This window comes from Procambarus clarkii, chromosome 91, assembly GCF_040958095.1.
Source record: "Procambarus clarkii isolate CNS0578487 chromosome 91, FALCON_Pclarkii_2.0, whole genome shotgun sequence".
Taxonomy (NCBI): Eukaryota; Metazoa; Arthropoda; class Malacostraca; order Decapoda; family Cambaridae; genus Procambarus; species Procambarus clarkii.
Window position 1 is genome coordinate 8,272,180 of NC_091240.1, and position 16,414 is coordinate 8,288,593.

Consider the following 16,414-nt stretch of genomic DNA (forward strand, 5'->3'; position numbering starts at 1 on the left):
GTACACACACACACACACACACAAGATTCACCCACCCCCACACAAACATCCCCCTCCCCCCACACACCCCTCCCCCAATACACACCTCCTACGCCCGACAAACACGTGACACAGGCACGTGATTGACAGACAGGAGAAGGTTGAAGGTGACTGAGGTTGGTGATATCAGCTAACAGACAGGAGTCAGTCACAGAGGCGTCAAGCTGGCGGAGTGAGGTGAAATCATAAGAACATAAGAAAGGAATGTAACTGCAGAAGGCCTATTGGCCCATCTCAGGGAGTTCCTATTTATAACCACCCAGTCTCATTCATATATTTCTGGAGCACCGCTCCTGTGCCAGGTAAGTCCACTACGGGTTCACCATAGCCTGTGCTACTTGCCCCCGCTCCTGTGCCAGGTAAGTCCACTACGGGCTCACCATAGCCCATGCTACTTGCCCCCGCTCCTGTGCCAGGTAAGTTACGGGCTCACCATAGCCCGTGCTACTTGGAACTTGTTCCGAGTACCTGAATCTTTAACAACAACAACAATCATTCATATATTTATATGTCTAACCTACGCTTGAAACAATCAAGGGACCCTCTTATAATATGTTACGCGGTAATTGGTTCCACAAATCAACAACACTGTTACCGAACCAGTATTTACCCAGGTCCCGCGAGGATCTGGGCGCTGACCCATATTGTTTTTTGCACACGCTAATGACTTAACTACAGGGCTTGTTCCTATATGACAATGGTCACAGACGATACCAAATTAAGGTGAAGAGTCGACACAGAAGAGGTTTGTGAAATACTTCAAAATGACCTCGATAAGCTGCCGAGTTAGTCTGAAAGAATGGCTGCTTGGTTTCAACATCATCAAGTGTAAGGTGATGGGAATGAAAGCAGGGAAGAGGAGACCAGAAGGACGGTACACAGTGAATGGAACTTTCTTCTTTATATGACGACATGGGAGACGTTATATTATCGGCTTGACTTCGGCAGCATATATATATATATATATATATATATATATATATATATATATATATATATATATATATATATATATATATATATATGTATATATATATATATATATATATATATATATATATATATATATATATATATATATATATATATATATATGATAACATCAGTAACATTACACACAGAGATCACATTAACGTGATACATCAAATGAACAAATCCACAAGGGCCGTGCCGAGGATTCGAACCTGCGTCCGGGAGCATCCCAGACACTGCCTTACGGGATCCTTTAAGTTCAGTAGAACTTCGGTTTCAACTCTTTTACCCTGTCGTAGCTCAGTCGATTAAGGCAGTGTCTGGGATGCTCCCGGACGCAGGTTCGAATCCTCGTCACGGCCCTTGTGGATTTGTTCATCAGTAACATACCCTTTACTGGACAACACCTACGTGAGACCAGTTCTAAAGTATGCAGTCCCATCTCAAAAAGCAAATAGGACAATTGAAATGGTACAGAGGCTTGTAACGAGGGGTCATCCCAAAACTGTGGGGGGGGGAGAAGGTAATTGTGAGGAGAAAGCGCTAAGCCATTACAACTATATAGTACTTTGAAGGATAAAGATAAGGCTTTGGAATGAGACAGGGGGGGGGGAGGAAGGAAGGGTGCTGAACCATCTGGAGGGGGGGGGAAGGTCGGGGATTGAACGCCGACCTGCAAGGCTGAGGTATGAAGAAAGACAAATAAAGCTGAACCTAACATCACTAGAAAAGAGAAGGGAGAAGCATAATAGTGAAGAAAAAGGGATGTACACATTACGTACCAATAGAACACGAGGGTGTGGATAGTAGCTTGAGAAACTGATGAGCCACAGAGATATTATTTTTGTTTTGTTTCGGTAAGAACCGCGGAGAAGCAGACGTCATTAACAAGTTGGTAGTAGATGCGAACATCGTCCATAATTTGAAAAAGTAGATTGGTAGAAAAAATGAGAACGGGATACAGTGCACTGGACATCCAGAGGCTGGAACAGCGGGGTTTAGGAGCTAAAGCTCGATACTGCAATCGCATATAGGTAAGTGCACACACACACACACACACACACACACACACACACACACACACACACACACACACACACACACACACGCATCTGCTCCAGATTCCCCCAGTGTTTATTTTGCATCCTAGAAAATGTTATACAGCGCCCAACTTTTTAAACAAAAGTTTCTTTTTTCATATAAAACTTTCCTTGTGTTGAAATTCACTTCAGATATAACCTTTATATATATATAGTATATATCAGGTATAACCTTATATATATATATTGTGACGGTAACGCGTTGGTGTTCGGCTGTTTAAGGCTAGGGGTATGGCCTCGTCACATAGTTATAAAAAAAAAATAGAAAAACTGGAACTTCGTCTGTGGTAAGGTAAGGAGAAGACACACAAAACACAAGTAAACTTTAACAATGAAATTTTAATGACGTTAAATAAATCAAAACATGAAAATAATGCACAAACAAATTCTTATAATAAAATCAATGAATCAAAATAATAAGAATTCTTAAATGACAAAATGAAAAGTTACGTTAAGGCAAAATAACAAGAAGTGCAATACAACAGTAAGTGGGAGGTGCTGGAATATTGGCTTAAAGCCACCACCTCTCTCAGTACACTCTAGAGTCTAGCTGGGAGGTGTGCTGGCTACGAAAGCACGGAACATTCTGAAGACTGATGTTGGGGCGACCCCAGACATCGGGTAGTATTGGGGGGCGAGTGCAGGTGCAGCCAGACCGGCGACCAATCAGCGGAGCCGTAGCGATCAACGGGTAGTTTGGTGATTTGGGTCCGAACAGGTGGCGGGCTGCATACGTTTCTGCTCACCCTTGCAAGCCTTGCTGGTGTTGGTGTTGTTGTCGTTGTTGGACATTTCTTCCATAGTCTTTTTATATAATTGTGAAGACGTAATTTTGGAGGGAAGAGCAGGCTCAATCTCTTGAAGGAGATTATCGTCACAACTCTCCCCCGAAGCCTGCGGTTCTGGAAGAAGTATGTCGTTATGTGGTGGAGTAATGGATGGAGTCGCTTCTACTTCATAAACTCTGGAGAGGGCATCGGCTATGGTGTTGTCAGAACCCTTGATATAGCGGATCTCCAGGTTGAAGTCTTGTAAATACAGAGCCCATCGTAGAAGACGCTGGTTGGTGAATTGGGCTTGATGTAGGAAGCGGAGAGGGTTGTGGTCTGAGAAGATGGTGGTAGACCTGGCGCCTTGTAGGTACGGAGCGAAGTGTTGGAGGTTCAGGACGATGGATAGTAGCTCCTTTTCAATAGTGCTGTAGTTCCTCTGGTGTGATTTCAGTTTGTAGCTGTAGTAGCTGACAGGTAGAACCTCCTCGCCTCGTTGTTGCATCAGGACACCACCAACGCCGGTACCACTGGCGTCGACTTGAAGGACGAAAGGCTTGGTGATATCTGGAGAGGCGAGAATGGGGTTAGAACAGAGGAGGAATTTGAGTTGTTCGAAAGCAACGGTTTGCTGCATGGTCCAATTATACCGTTGCTTGGGACTGGTTAATAGAATTAGAGGTGTGGCGACTGTACTGAAATTCCTCACAAACCTACGGTAGTAAGAGGCAAGACCAAGGAAGCGCAGGAGCTGCTTCCTGGTGGTAGGCTGTGGATACTGTAGGATAGCTTGAGTGTGTGAGTCTAACGGAGCTATGCTGCCACTCCCAATAACATGACCCAGATAACGCACTTTACCTTTCGCGAAAGTGGACTTGCCCAGGTTGATGGTGAGGCCGGCTGTCAGGAGCTTGGAGAACAGACGTCGCAGCTGGAGCAGATGTTCACTCCAGGAGTTGGAGGCTACGACGATATCGTCCAGGTAGGCGTATGTGTTATCCAAGCCCTGGATGACACGGTTGACAGCTCTTTGAAAGGTGGCCGGGGCATTACATAGTCCGAAAGGAAGGCGTTCATATCTGAAAAGTCCAAAAGGAGTGATGAAGGCAGATATCTCTTTAGCGCGCTCCGTTAGACACACTTGATAGTACCCCTTAAGCAAGTCCACTTGGGACAAGTACTGGGCACTACCAATGGCATCAAGGATGTCATCTATCCTTGGCAAGGGGTAAGCATCCTTGACAGTGACAGAGTTCAGTTTTCGATAGTCAGTGCACAACCGCACCTTACCTTGGGGTTTGGGCACCAAGATACAAGGTGAGGCCCAGGGGGACTCACAAGGTGTAGCCAGTCCATGGTCCAAGAGGTACTGCACCTCAGCACGCATGACTTCCTTCTTGCTCGGGCTGATTCGGTAGAAGGGTTGACGAATCGGCCGGGTGTCGGGGAGCAGTTGGATGTCGTGCTGGGTAACATTACACTCTTGGGGATCATCTCTGAACAACTCTTGATGTTCTCTGAAGATCTTGACGAGAGGTGCACTATGATTATCCTGAAAGTATTTGGGAAGATCATTAAGGATTTCGGAATTAGAAAGCGCTGACTCCTTGTCAGTGCTTTCGGGAGGAGAAGCTGGGAAGGTCTCACTGTGGATGTAGGGTTCTGCGAATGTGGAATAATTAGTCAAGACAGTGGGAGGAGTACCATTATATTGCTTCAGGAGGTTGACGTGGCACAGCTGGGTCTTCCGCCGCCTATCTGGAGTCTCTATCACATAATTATTATTATTCCTGCACTCTTTGACGCAGTAGGGTCCTGAAAATCTGTTTTGTAAAGGTGAACCTGGGATAGGGAAATAAGCAAGGACGAAGTCTCCCGGCTTGAATTTTCTTACTTTGCTGGTCTGGTCGTAATGAGTCTTCATTCTCACCTGGGCTTTCAATAGATTATCATGGGCAAAGCGGTGGACTCTCTCTAGAATGTGTTGAAGGTTTTGAAGAAACTGGGGCACATTCTGATGCTCACTGAAGGTGGCATCTCTGAGAGAGTCTTTGAAAGCCTTAAGGGGAGTACGGCACTTACGGCCGTAGAGCATCTCATAAGGAGATACTCCTAGGGACTCATTGGGGAGACTTCTGAAAATACACATTATTAGGTCAATCTGCTTATCCCAATCCTTTGAGGTTTCACTACAAAACTTTTTCAAGAGTGCTTTGATGGTCTGATGACTACGTTCAAGAGAACCCTGTGAAGCAGGATGATAGGGGCTGGACAATACCTGTTTGATGTTGAACTCCTCCAGTGTTCTTTTGAAGAGATCACTGGTGAAGTTGGTGCCACAGTCACTTTGAATCTCCCTGGGAAATCCGTATTGAGTGAAGATCTTCAGTAGATGTTTGATAACCGTAGCAGCCGTGATGTTCTTCACTGGAACTGCTATGGGAAATCTGGTGGTAGGACACAGGATGGTTAGGATGTAGGCGTTACCTGAACTGGTCCGAGGTAAAGGACCAACACAGTCTATTATGAGTCTGTGGAAAGGTTCCGCAGGCACCTGTATGGGAATCAGTGGTGCTCTGGGAATGGAGACGTTCGGTTTGCCTGCCATCTGACATGTATGACACTGTTTTACGTACTGTTTGACGTTATTTACCATACCTGGCCAGTAGTAGTCTTGACGAATCCCATGGTAAGTCTTGTTGAAGCCGTAGTGGGAGAATGATCCGTGGGCCAGGTGTAGAATAGTGGGCCGCAGGCTGGTGGGAATCACAAGTTGTTCGGTGTTGGCCCAATCGTCCTCCTCCTTCAGTTTACTGGGTCTATATCTGCGGTAGAGCAAGTCGTTCTCTAGGAAGAACCCAGGAATACTGTCGGGTTGAGTCTCAGCCTGAAAAAACAATGGTGTTAAAGTAAGATCTTCCCTCTGCAACTTACGGAACTCCAACTTGGTCAGATGCGGGGGTAGTTTCTGAGGGTCTTGAGGGACAGCGGTAGCAGTAGAGTCAGCTGGCTGTGGACGTGCGGCTTGTGCACGGGTGGTCACGAGAACCGGAGGAGAAACTTCATCACTCTCTTGAACCTCTGCTGGAACATACTCAAGAATAGGGTTACTTGGCACAGAGTTACACACCTGGGGTTTGTCCATGACGATCAGGTTGGTCGGTTGCAGGTCTTCTGCCAAGTCGTTGCCTAGGAGAAGTTGCACTCCAGGCATGGGAAAAGGCTTTTCCCTGACGGCGACTTGGACTTCCCCGTTCACGTAGGGACAATCCAGGTGGACTCTGGCGAGAGGGTATGGAGTAGTAGCAGTGAGGTCAGTGATGAAGACCGTTTCCCCGGTGTAGACTATGTTGGGCACAGCCGACTTCAAGATGATCGATTGTAGAGCCGCTGTGTCCCTCAAGATCTTCAATTTGAAACGTCCCTCCGGATTTGAACCGTTGGCAGAGACAGTTCCAGTATACAGGTGGTTACTGAAAAGAGAAAGATCATTAACATCAACACCAACATTCATCACAGGCTTACCGGACTTAGGAGGAGTTGGTTTGGGTCGTTGTTGGTCAGTGGTTCCCTTGTATTGAGACTTACCACACTTGTCTATGGTATGTCCATAGAGTCTACAATACTTGCAGTACAGTTGTGAACCAGCTTGATCGGGGCTCACCTTCTCGTAACTGTACCACGACTTCTTACTGGAGGATGGTTCAGGTGTCAGCCGGTGGATGAGGCTGTAAGTGTCAGCCGACTTAGCACACTTCAGGTAGTCGGTTTCTTCTTTATCTGCTAAGTAGAGGCGGACAGGAGGCGGCACACGTCTCAAGAATTCTTCAACAAGCATCAGGTTGACGAGTTCTGTAAAAGTAGAGACATGTGCTGCTTCCAGCCATTTCATGAAATACCTCCGTTTCGTGTTAGCAAACTCAAGGAAGGTAGTGGTACTTGCCTTCAGGTGGTCACGAAATTTCCTTCTATAACTTTCAGTAGAGAGGAGGTAGGCGTCCAACACTGCTTGTTTCAGAGTGTAGTAGTCATTCTCAGACGCCAAAGTACTGAGTGTGACTGCAGCTCTACCTGTAAGATGGACTCTGAGAAGTGTGGCCCATTGGTCGACAGGCCAACTGAGTTGATTAGCAAGGGTTTCAAAGGTGGTAAAGAACACATCAACTTCTGCTTCTACAAAGGATGGCATTAACTTACTTGCATGTGATATATTAAAACTGACGGGAAGATTGGCAGTAGCTTGCTGGCGTTGAGCGAGGTGTGAAGTTTCCAACGTGTATTCCCGTTGACGACACTCTAGAGCCAGAGTCGCTTGTTGCTTGTCATGTTCGCGTTGCATCTCCAACTCGCGTCGTTTGGTTTCAAGCTGTACTCGTTCCCGCTCCTGGAGTAGTGCAACCTCACGTTCCTGGAGGGCGAGTCCACGTTCGTGTTCTTCTCTCCTCAAGGCAGCTTCACGTTCTCTGAGGGTGATTTCTTCCCTTCGTATGTCAGCTGCTTCCCTTTGCTGTTCGCGGGCTTCCCTTTGCTGCTCACGTTCAATCTTGGCCAGCTCTAGTTTGAGTTTCAGCGTTGCCAAATCAGTTTTATCTGCAATATAGTAAGTTTCATGAGTTTCAGAGTCTATCTTACCTTGCTCTAAATAGTAATCCAGCAACAGGTTGTGTAGGTCATTTTTGTTGGCTTGGTAGGGAACTTCTAGTTGATACTCATGTGCAAGAGTTTGTAGTTCAGTCCTCTTGGCACGACTTAAAGTCCCTATTTCACCTGCTGGATTTGCACGGAAAGTTTGGAGACGAAACATGGTGAAATTAGCAAATAAAGGTACACGAATGTTCAATAATGAAATGTCAGAAACAGGACAACGTGGCAACTGGTACCTATCCTGTGTGATCTTTAACAATTAACGTTAAGTGAAAGATATTAAATGATTAAATTAAATCAAGGGCGCAGGAAATCTTGTACCCGGTACTCATGTAAGAGAATAAGGGCAAGAAAATCCTACTAACAAATGAAACAAAGTTTCGAAAACAAATGAAACAGTTAAATGCTTCAAAAGTAAAATTGGTAGTCCAAGGATGTAGGCATACCTTGCCAAGTCTCTATAGGACATAAAGCAAGTTTTTCCTACTGAATTTAATATGATACTTACAGAATTAGCGAACTTTTGTGCTCTGAAAAAATAAGCTAATTCCCTACCGTTGTATGTATCATCATCTCTGACTGACGTGTAGGGGTGCGAGGTGTCAACTGGTGACGAGAACTGCTGCTGAGGTCCCAATTCAGCAACTAAAGTTCGAGCTAGAGGAACTATGGCCCTCTTTGTCCTCCTACAGTCAGATTGCAGAAGATTGGGTACTCTTGACCCGGGGCAGACCACAGTACCAGGGTACCAATATGATGATCTGTCAGAATGAGAAATATTCAAGGGACATAGATGGTAAATACGAGTAATAACATGGAGGGAGAGATGACCAATTAAGAGTATGACTGAGGCCTACAGTCACCACGTAATCCAAAGTTGTCTCACCTTCACTATATGTTACTCTCGTAATGCACAATACACCGCACCTTATAAAAAATGAAATTGAATGAAAAATAGTAAAGCTACGTTAACAAAGTTAAATACGCTTACCATAAATTACCACTTGGCACCAGTACCTGAGTGAAGCTCCTAGGACAGGCCCCCATAAAACTTGTGACGGTAACGCGTTGGTGTTCGGCTGTTTAAGGCTAGGGGTATGGCCTCGTCACATAGTTATAAAAAAAAAATAGAAAAACTGGAACTTCGTCTGTGGTAAGGTAAGGAGAAGACACACAAAACACAAGTAAACTTTAACAATGAAATTTTAATGACGTTAAATAAATCAAAACATGAAAATAATGCACAAACAAATTCTTATAATAAAATCAATGAATCAAAATAATAAGAATTCTTAAATGACAAAATGAAAAGTTACGTTAAGGCAAAATAACAAGAAGTGCAATACAACAGTAAGTGGGAGGTGCTGGAATATTGGCTTAAAGCCACCACCTCTCTCAGTACACTCTAGAGTCTAGCTGGGAGGTGTGCTGGCTACGAAAGCACGGAACATTCTGAAGACTGATGTTGGGGCGACCCCAGACATCGGGTAGTATTGGGGGGCGAGTGCAGGTGCAGCCAGACCGGCGACCAATCAGCGGAGCCGTAGCGATCAACGGGTAGTTTGGTGATTTGGGTCCGAACAGGTGGCGGGCTGCATACGTTTCTGCTCACCCTTGCAAGCCTTGCTGGTGTTGGTGTTGTTGTCGTTGTTGGACATTTCTTCCATAGTCTTTTTATATAATTGTGAAGACGTAATTTTGGAGGGAAGAGCAGGCTCAATCTCTTGAAGGAGATTATCGTCACAATATATATATATATATATATATATATATATATATATATATATATATATATATATATATATATATATATATATATATTAGTATATTTTGGTAGCAGTCTTTCCTGTAGACATATATTATTAAATATGACCGAAAAAGTAAGATTAATAATTCTAACACGAATTTTCTCAATCTTTCGTACATTACGCTTCACTGTTGGAGGTAAATCAAAAATCACTTCTCCAAAATTCATTTTTATTTCTAGTCTGACGCGACACGGGCGCGTTTCGTAAAACTTATTACATTTTCAAAGACTTCACAAATACACAACTGATTAGAACGTATCTCTGATTTTATATCTACATTTGAGTGAGGTGGGAGGGGTGATGTGGCATTAACACAAGACAGAACAAGGGGGGATATTAATAGGGTATTAAAAGTATCAACACAAGACAGAACAGAAACAATGGGTATTGAATAGAAGTGTTTGTAGAAAGCCTATTGGTCCATATTTCTTGATGCTTCTATATTGGAGTGGAGTCTTGAGGTGGGTAGAATATAGTTGTGCAATAATTGGCTGTTGATTGCTGGTGTTGACTTCTTGATGTGTAGTGCCTCGCAAACGTCAAGCCGCCTGCTATCGCTGTATCTATCGATGATTTCTGTGTTGTTTACTAGGATTTCTCTGGCGATGGTTTGGTTATGGGAAGAGATTATATGTTCCTTAATGGAGCCCTGTTGCTTATGCATCGTTAAACGCCTAGAAAGAGATGTTGTTGTCTTGCCTATATACTGGGTTTTTTGGAGCTTACAGTCCCAAAGTGGGCATTTGAAGGCATAGACGACATTAGTCTCTTTTAAAGCGTTCTGTTTTGTGTCTGGAGAGTTTCTCATGAGATAAAAAGATATTGTGTCTCGAGGTCGAATATGTCGTCCAACAGAATTTCCAACTCTACTTTCCGGGCCATTTCACTCGGTCTGGACATAACGTGACAGTTTATGCCCAGATTTAGGAGAGTGACTTGGTCCTCAGTGAGGTTAATTCCTGCAAGGTTCAGGAAGCCATCTCTTGGTCGTGGAATTGCCATAGGTCCTACATATAATTAAAAAGATATTGTGTCTCGAGGTCGAATATGTCGTCCAACAGAATTTCCAACTCTACTTTCCGGGCCATTTCACTCGGTCTGGACATAACATGACAGTTTCTCATGAGAAACTCTCCAGACACAAAACAGAACGCTACCACCACAACCACCAGCAACACCACCACATCAACCACAACCGCCTCAACCACCAGCAACACCACCACATCAACCACAACCGCCTCAACCACCAGCAACACCACCACATCAACCACAACCGCCTCAACCACCAGCAACACCACCACATCAACCACAACCGCCTCAACCACCAGCAACACCACCACATCAACCACTACCACCACAACCACCAGCAACACCACCACATCAACCACTACCACCACAACCACCAGCAACACCACCACATCAACCACTACCACCACAACCACCAGCAACACCACCACATCAACCACTACCACCCCAACCACCAGCATCACCACCACATCAACCACTACCACCACAACCACCAGCAACACCACCACATCAACCACAACCGCCTCAACCACCAGCAACACCACCACATCAACCACTACCACCACAACCACCAGCAACACCACCACATCAACCACTACCACCACAACCACCAGCAACACCACCACATCAACCACTACCACCCCAACCACCAGCATCACCACCACATCAACCACTACCACCACAACCACCAGCAACACCACCACATCAACCACAACCGCCTCAACCACCAGCAACACCACCACATCAACCACTACCACCACAACCACCAGCAACACCACCACATCAACCACTACCACCACAACCACCAGCAACACCACTGTGGGAACCGACCTGTGAGATTTATATTTATTTAATTTATATGAATTTATATTTACGTTAATTTGTATACTTCGATAGCAATTTGTATAATGATAAGTGGACTGTATTTCTGCAATAATCTCATAATCTCACAAATCGATCCTCTACACATTAGGGGGGGTTTATATTTATATATATGCAGCCAATCAAACTACAGTAATAGCTACATACATTGATGAGGTTCCTTATCTTATAGTACAGCAGGCTAGTCCACCAGGTATAACTAGGGTGTAGACACCAAATTATCCTCTTTGAGGTAGCTTCCATATCACCCAGGTAACTGGTGCACAAACTCTTGCATCCTCGTCTTGACCTGTCAAAAGTGCGCTAGCTGTGAAGCCAGAATCCTATATATGACAAGCTATATCAGAGAAAACACTATACAGTACATGGAACATTAAAGACCTGGCTTAATTACCTTTAGTATGAGGCGATTTCGCGTTCTAACCGGCTAACCCTATATCCTGACATTAATGGCCATAAATGAATGATAAACGGGTTTCGGATAGACACTTAACTTGTATTTGTAGACCGCGTGTTGACAATGGTACACCTTTGGGTTCCATAACACTACGTCCAAGTAAATTTAACAGGAGCCGAATTTGCTCCCGTGTGAGCCTCTGGTCTCATAAACAACAATGGCTGCCCTCCTTCCCCACTGACGCCTGGCCTACTTTGTCCAGATTTCAGAAAGTGATAGAAGGGTCACATTTACTCTACTTTAATATTGATAATTAAGTTAATTTATATAAGATGTTTTTATGATGGTAAAGTCCAAAGACTAATGTATTTAAGAATAATTCCCACCATAATAGGTGGTGAATTATAATAGTATGTGGTGATGATATCCCGTTTTCTATAGACGGTAATTCCACTACAAGTTACGTTTTCTATGGGTAACTTGTTGGTAATACAGTTATTATCTGTATGATTATTAAATGGTGTCGGATTTTCCGACATAATTCCCCAGGGGGCTGCTCACGGGTCGAAGTCCTGTTTAGAACAGACGAACACCGATACTCCTCCTTCGAATTATTACATTAATTTGATGTTAGTAGTTAGTAATCACACATTTGTGCGTCTGTTCGTACAGGACGGATGTCCCGTACTAGAGTTGCAGGGGTTAGAAGTCTAATGCGATTTCATTTCCCTGTCAACTCTTGAAAGGCTAATATTCAAGCCTAATTACATATTATTTAACCCAGAAGACTGGAAGTGATCAAGTACTACAGTCAAGTATGATTCAGGGACTGCAGTGAGATCAGTGACATAGATATAACTTGAAGTTTCTTCAGGTAACTGGTCACTGATATATAAACACTGAGGCCCATGGAATACATCTTGATTAAATAATAAATGTATCAAATCAGTCATCAGATTTATTGGGGTTTAATTTAGTTAATTGATTCAGAAGACTGAATAGCTCATCAATAAAGTAAAGTATGGTTCTGAGACTGCAGTGGGTTCAGTGACATTGGTCGCAGTGACTTGTAGCTGTTTTAGGCTACTGTTCACTGATTTGCCACTGAGGCCTCATGAACTCATCTTCAGCTTTAAATGATGATACTAACATCAACCTCTGTTACTATAGTCAGCTGTAATCTCCTTAGTATAATGCTACTGGAGAAATATAATCAGCTGACAAATTTAGATTTCTACTGGTATTGTTTATCTGCAGGCATAGGTCTCCTCAGGCTTGATACTGGGCCTGAGAGTAATTTACCTCCTGCAGAGTTTAACATGGTTATACCCTGATATTTAGTAGGGCTACCGATGAATCGATGGCAATAGTCTGTCCCAACAAGGAGACCGAAGTCAGTGAGGTGATCAGACTTAATATTATCTGCCAATTTTATTCCTCTATTTCTCAGGAATTTGGCTGTTGCTCTCAGACCTTGAACTTGTAGGTCTACTGGTATTTTGTCCACCACAATGGCTTGTACTCGACAGACGTACCTGCCTAAGCGTACTGATGGTTGTACCACCTGGTAGACTTGAGGTCCTGCATCTGTTACAAACCCTGAGATGTTGAATGACATCTGGGCTACAGGCCTTAATTGTAGTTCTTCTGCCAACTTTTTGGTGATATATGTTCTCTGGGATCCTTGGTCAAACAACCCACGGGTATAGACCTTGGCCCTCTTATTCAGGATGGTAATTTGGGCAGTAGGCAAAGTCGTATTACCTTTAGACTTTGCCGATTGGACACTGTTTGTTTGTTGCACCTTGCAGTACTGTACTGTGGTGGGAATGCTATCTTCCACCTTGGGGTTTGGAGACGTTGTTTTGGTGTCTCTGCACAATGCTGCATGGTGCTGACCTTTGTTACACCTATTACAGGTGTGTAATTGGGTATCACAGTCCTTGATGTTATGTTTCCTGAGGCACCTCGTGCAATGTTGCAAATCTTTGAGTCGCTCAACACGGGCGTCACTATCAGGAAAATTAGAGCAGTGGTACATTGAATGTTTCTCATTGCAGAACAAACATGTTCCATAGCTTCCTGTACCCTTTGGTGTCATGTTCTTGGGTGACACAGTAACTATAGGCTTGGAGGGTCCCACTGCATATACGCCCACACTGCCACTGTTCCACTTTGGTGTTGAATTATATTGTCTAGATTGATTTGGAGTACCTTTGGTACTCTGTGGTTTACTATTATTGGTTTCTGAGGGTTTACTTGGTGGTTTTAATTTGTCATGTGTTCGTAATTGATGAACTATTGACTTTAAACCTTCAGATATTTCATTCATGGATAAGATGCTTTTATTGTAATGAGCACTCATTTGTCTCAATATGTCCCGAGGTATTTTCTCCTGGACAATTATTTTCAAGACCCACTCAGCCCCGTTTGTATCTGCTGTCAGGCTGAGGGCATTGATCAATGATTCTACCTCCAGCTTGAAGACTTGGAGTGAATCAGCTGAAGCCTCCGGTGGGGGTAAATGCAACAGCTCATGAACTAAATGTGATGTTCTTACTTCTGGATCAGCATAATTATCCTTGAGGAGTTTTACTGCCAGATCATAGCCGTCATTAGTTAATCTCAGATGGGATACTACTGTTTTAGCCTCACCTGATAATTGGCCTTGCAAATAAGAGAATTTACTACTCTTTGGTAAAGATTGTTTTGAGTCTACAAGGTCAACGAATTTGTTCCAAAATTCATCCCAATCTTCCTCATCTTTTCCTGAGAAAGTGGGTAAATTAATTGGAGGGAGTCGAGCTTCTGCTTGACTCGTATTAGATGCAACTGTTGTTGTTGCTGTTGCCTTGTTCTGGGCAATTAATTTGACATAAGGCTGTAACGTGGCCTGAGTTTGATCTTCATAATTCGCAAGATCAACCATAATGTCGTCTATTTCTGTTTCTGATAAATTGGTGTTGGCAAGTTCAGCCACATATGTTGCTATTTGACATTTGATTTGCTCAAATTTACCTGCAGCTGCTTGATAATAGCTTTCCAGGTCAGCATAATCAACTTGAGATTGTTGTGACAAATCTTCACATTTCTTGATCTGTCTTGTTAAGTGGCCTTTAAGACCTGCAAGGGTTCTTTTCATTCTCCCTGCATTATCCATACTGGCTAGTTGGTAAAGCCTTGTGGGGCTTGTACTTGGGCTGCTCATAATACTGAACAAGCACTAATGGTAGCCTAGGGTAAATTCTGCACTCATTAGGCAATAATCCTACCTCTACTGGAGGTTAGCACTTAAAATTAATACACATTATATATATATACAATCATACACACTAATGATTTGAGTGAAAAACCAGTGTCACTGGAAGTACCTTTAGGTTAGCTCTTCTATATCACCCTAGGATGGTAGAGACACTAATTAATCACTCAAAGGTGTAATGATCATAAGTAAATTATTATATATACAACTCAACTCGAGTTGATAAAAATTACACCCAAAATAGGGTCTGCACCATTCATTAATGGTGTTAGGTTGTTGAATATAGTACAACTGACTATGGTAATAATGGGACTAGGATGAGCAATAATAGTTCAACTAGTCAATGGTTAATATCCTACCCTGTTGTGGGTTGGCAATTAGTAAATATTATACTGTGATCACTAGTGCAATATATATTAAATAATTCTCTATTTGGAGAAATAATATACACAATTATTGATAATAGCCTCTTAATTAGCCTCTATGAAACTTCTAATATTATCAAGAAGTATTAAATATTATTAGTGACCTCGCGAAATAAACTCCACAAAATTCGTAGATAATCTCTCGCGAAATGTAACACCACGAAATCCGTGAACAATCTCGCGACACAGTCACTAATTGGCTGGCTTCAATATTAGCGCTGTCATTTCACGAAATAACACGCCACCAAATATCTGTGGGTGTGCATGAAACCGCTGATGAGGCTGAACTCTGTTGAGGGAGGCTCCTGAGCTCCCTCGAGGCTTCGCCGCTGTCTTTGACTGGCTGGCCTTGTTTAAATAACACTGCACTAGTATATTTAATGAATCCACTGGTTAACTGGCTCATCCGGTACTAAGATGACCAAATGTGGGTTCAAAGGATCAAATAATCCGTCATCCGGTTCGAAGATGACCAAATAATGTGGGAACCGACCTGTGAGATTTATATTTATTTAATTTATATGAATTTATATTTACGTTAATTTGTATACTTCGATAGCAATTTGTATAATGATAAGTGGACTGTATTTCTGCAATAATCTCATAATCTCACAAATCGATCCTCTACACATTAGGGGGGGTTTATATTTATATATATGCAGCCAATCAAACTACAGTAATAGCTACATACATTGATGAGGTTCCTTATCTTATAGTACAGCAGGCTAGTCCACCAGGTATAACTAGGGTGTAGACACCAAATTATCCTCTTTGAGGTAGCTTCCATATCACCCAGGTAACTGGTGCACAAACTCTTGCATCCTCGTCTTGACCTGTCAAAAGTGCGCTAGCTGTGAAGCCAGAATCCTATATATGACAAGCTATATCAGAGAAAACACTATACAGTACATGGAACATTAAAGACCTGGCTTAATTACCTTTAGTATGAGGCGATTTCGCGTTCTAACCGGCTAACCCTATATCCTGACATTAATGGCCATAAATGAATGATAAACGGGTTTCGGATAGACACTTAACTTGTATTTGTAGACCGCGTGTTGACAATGGTACACCTTTGGGTTCCATAACACT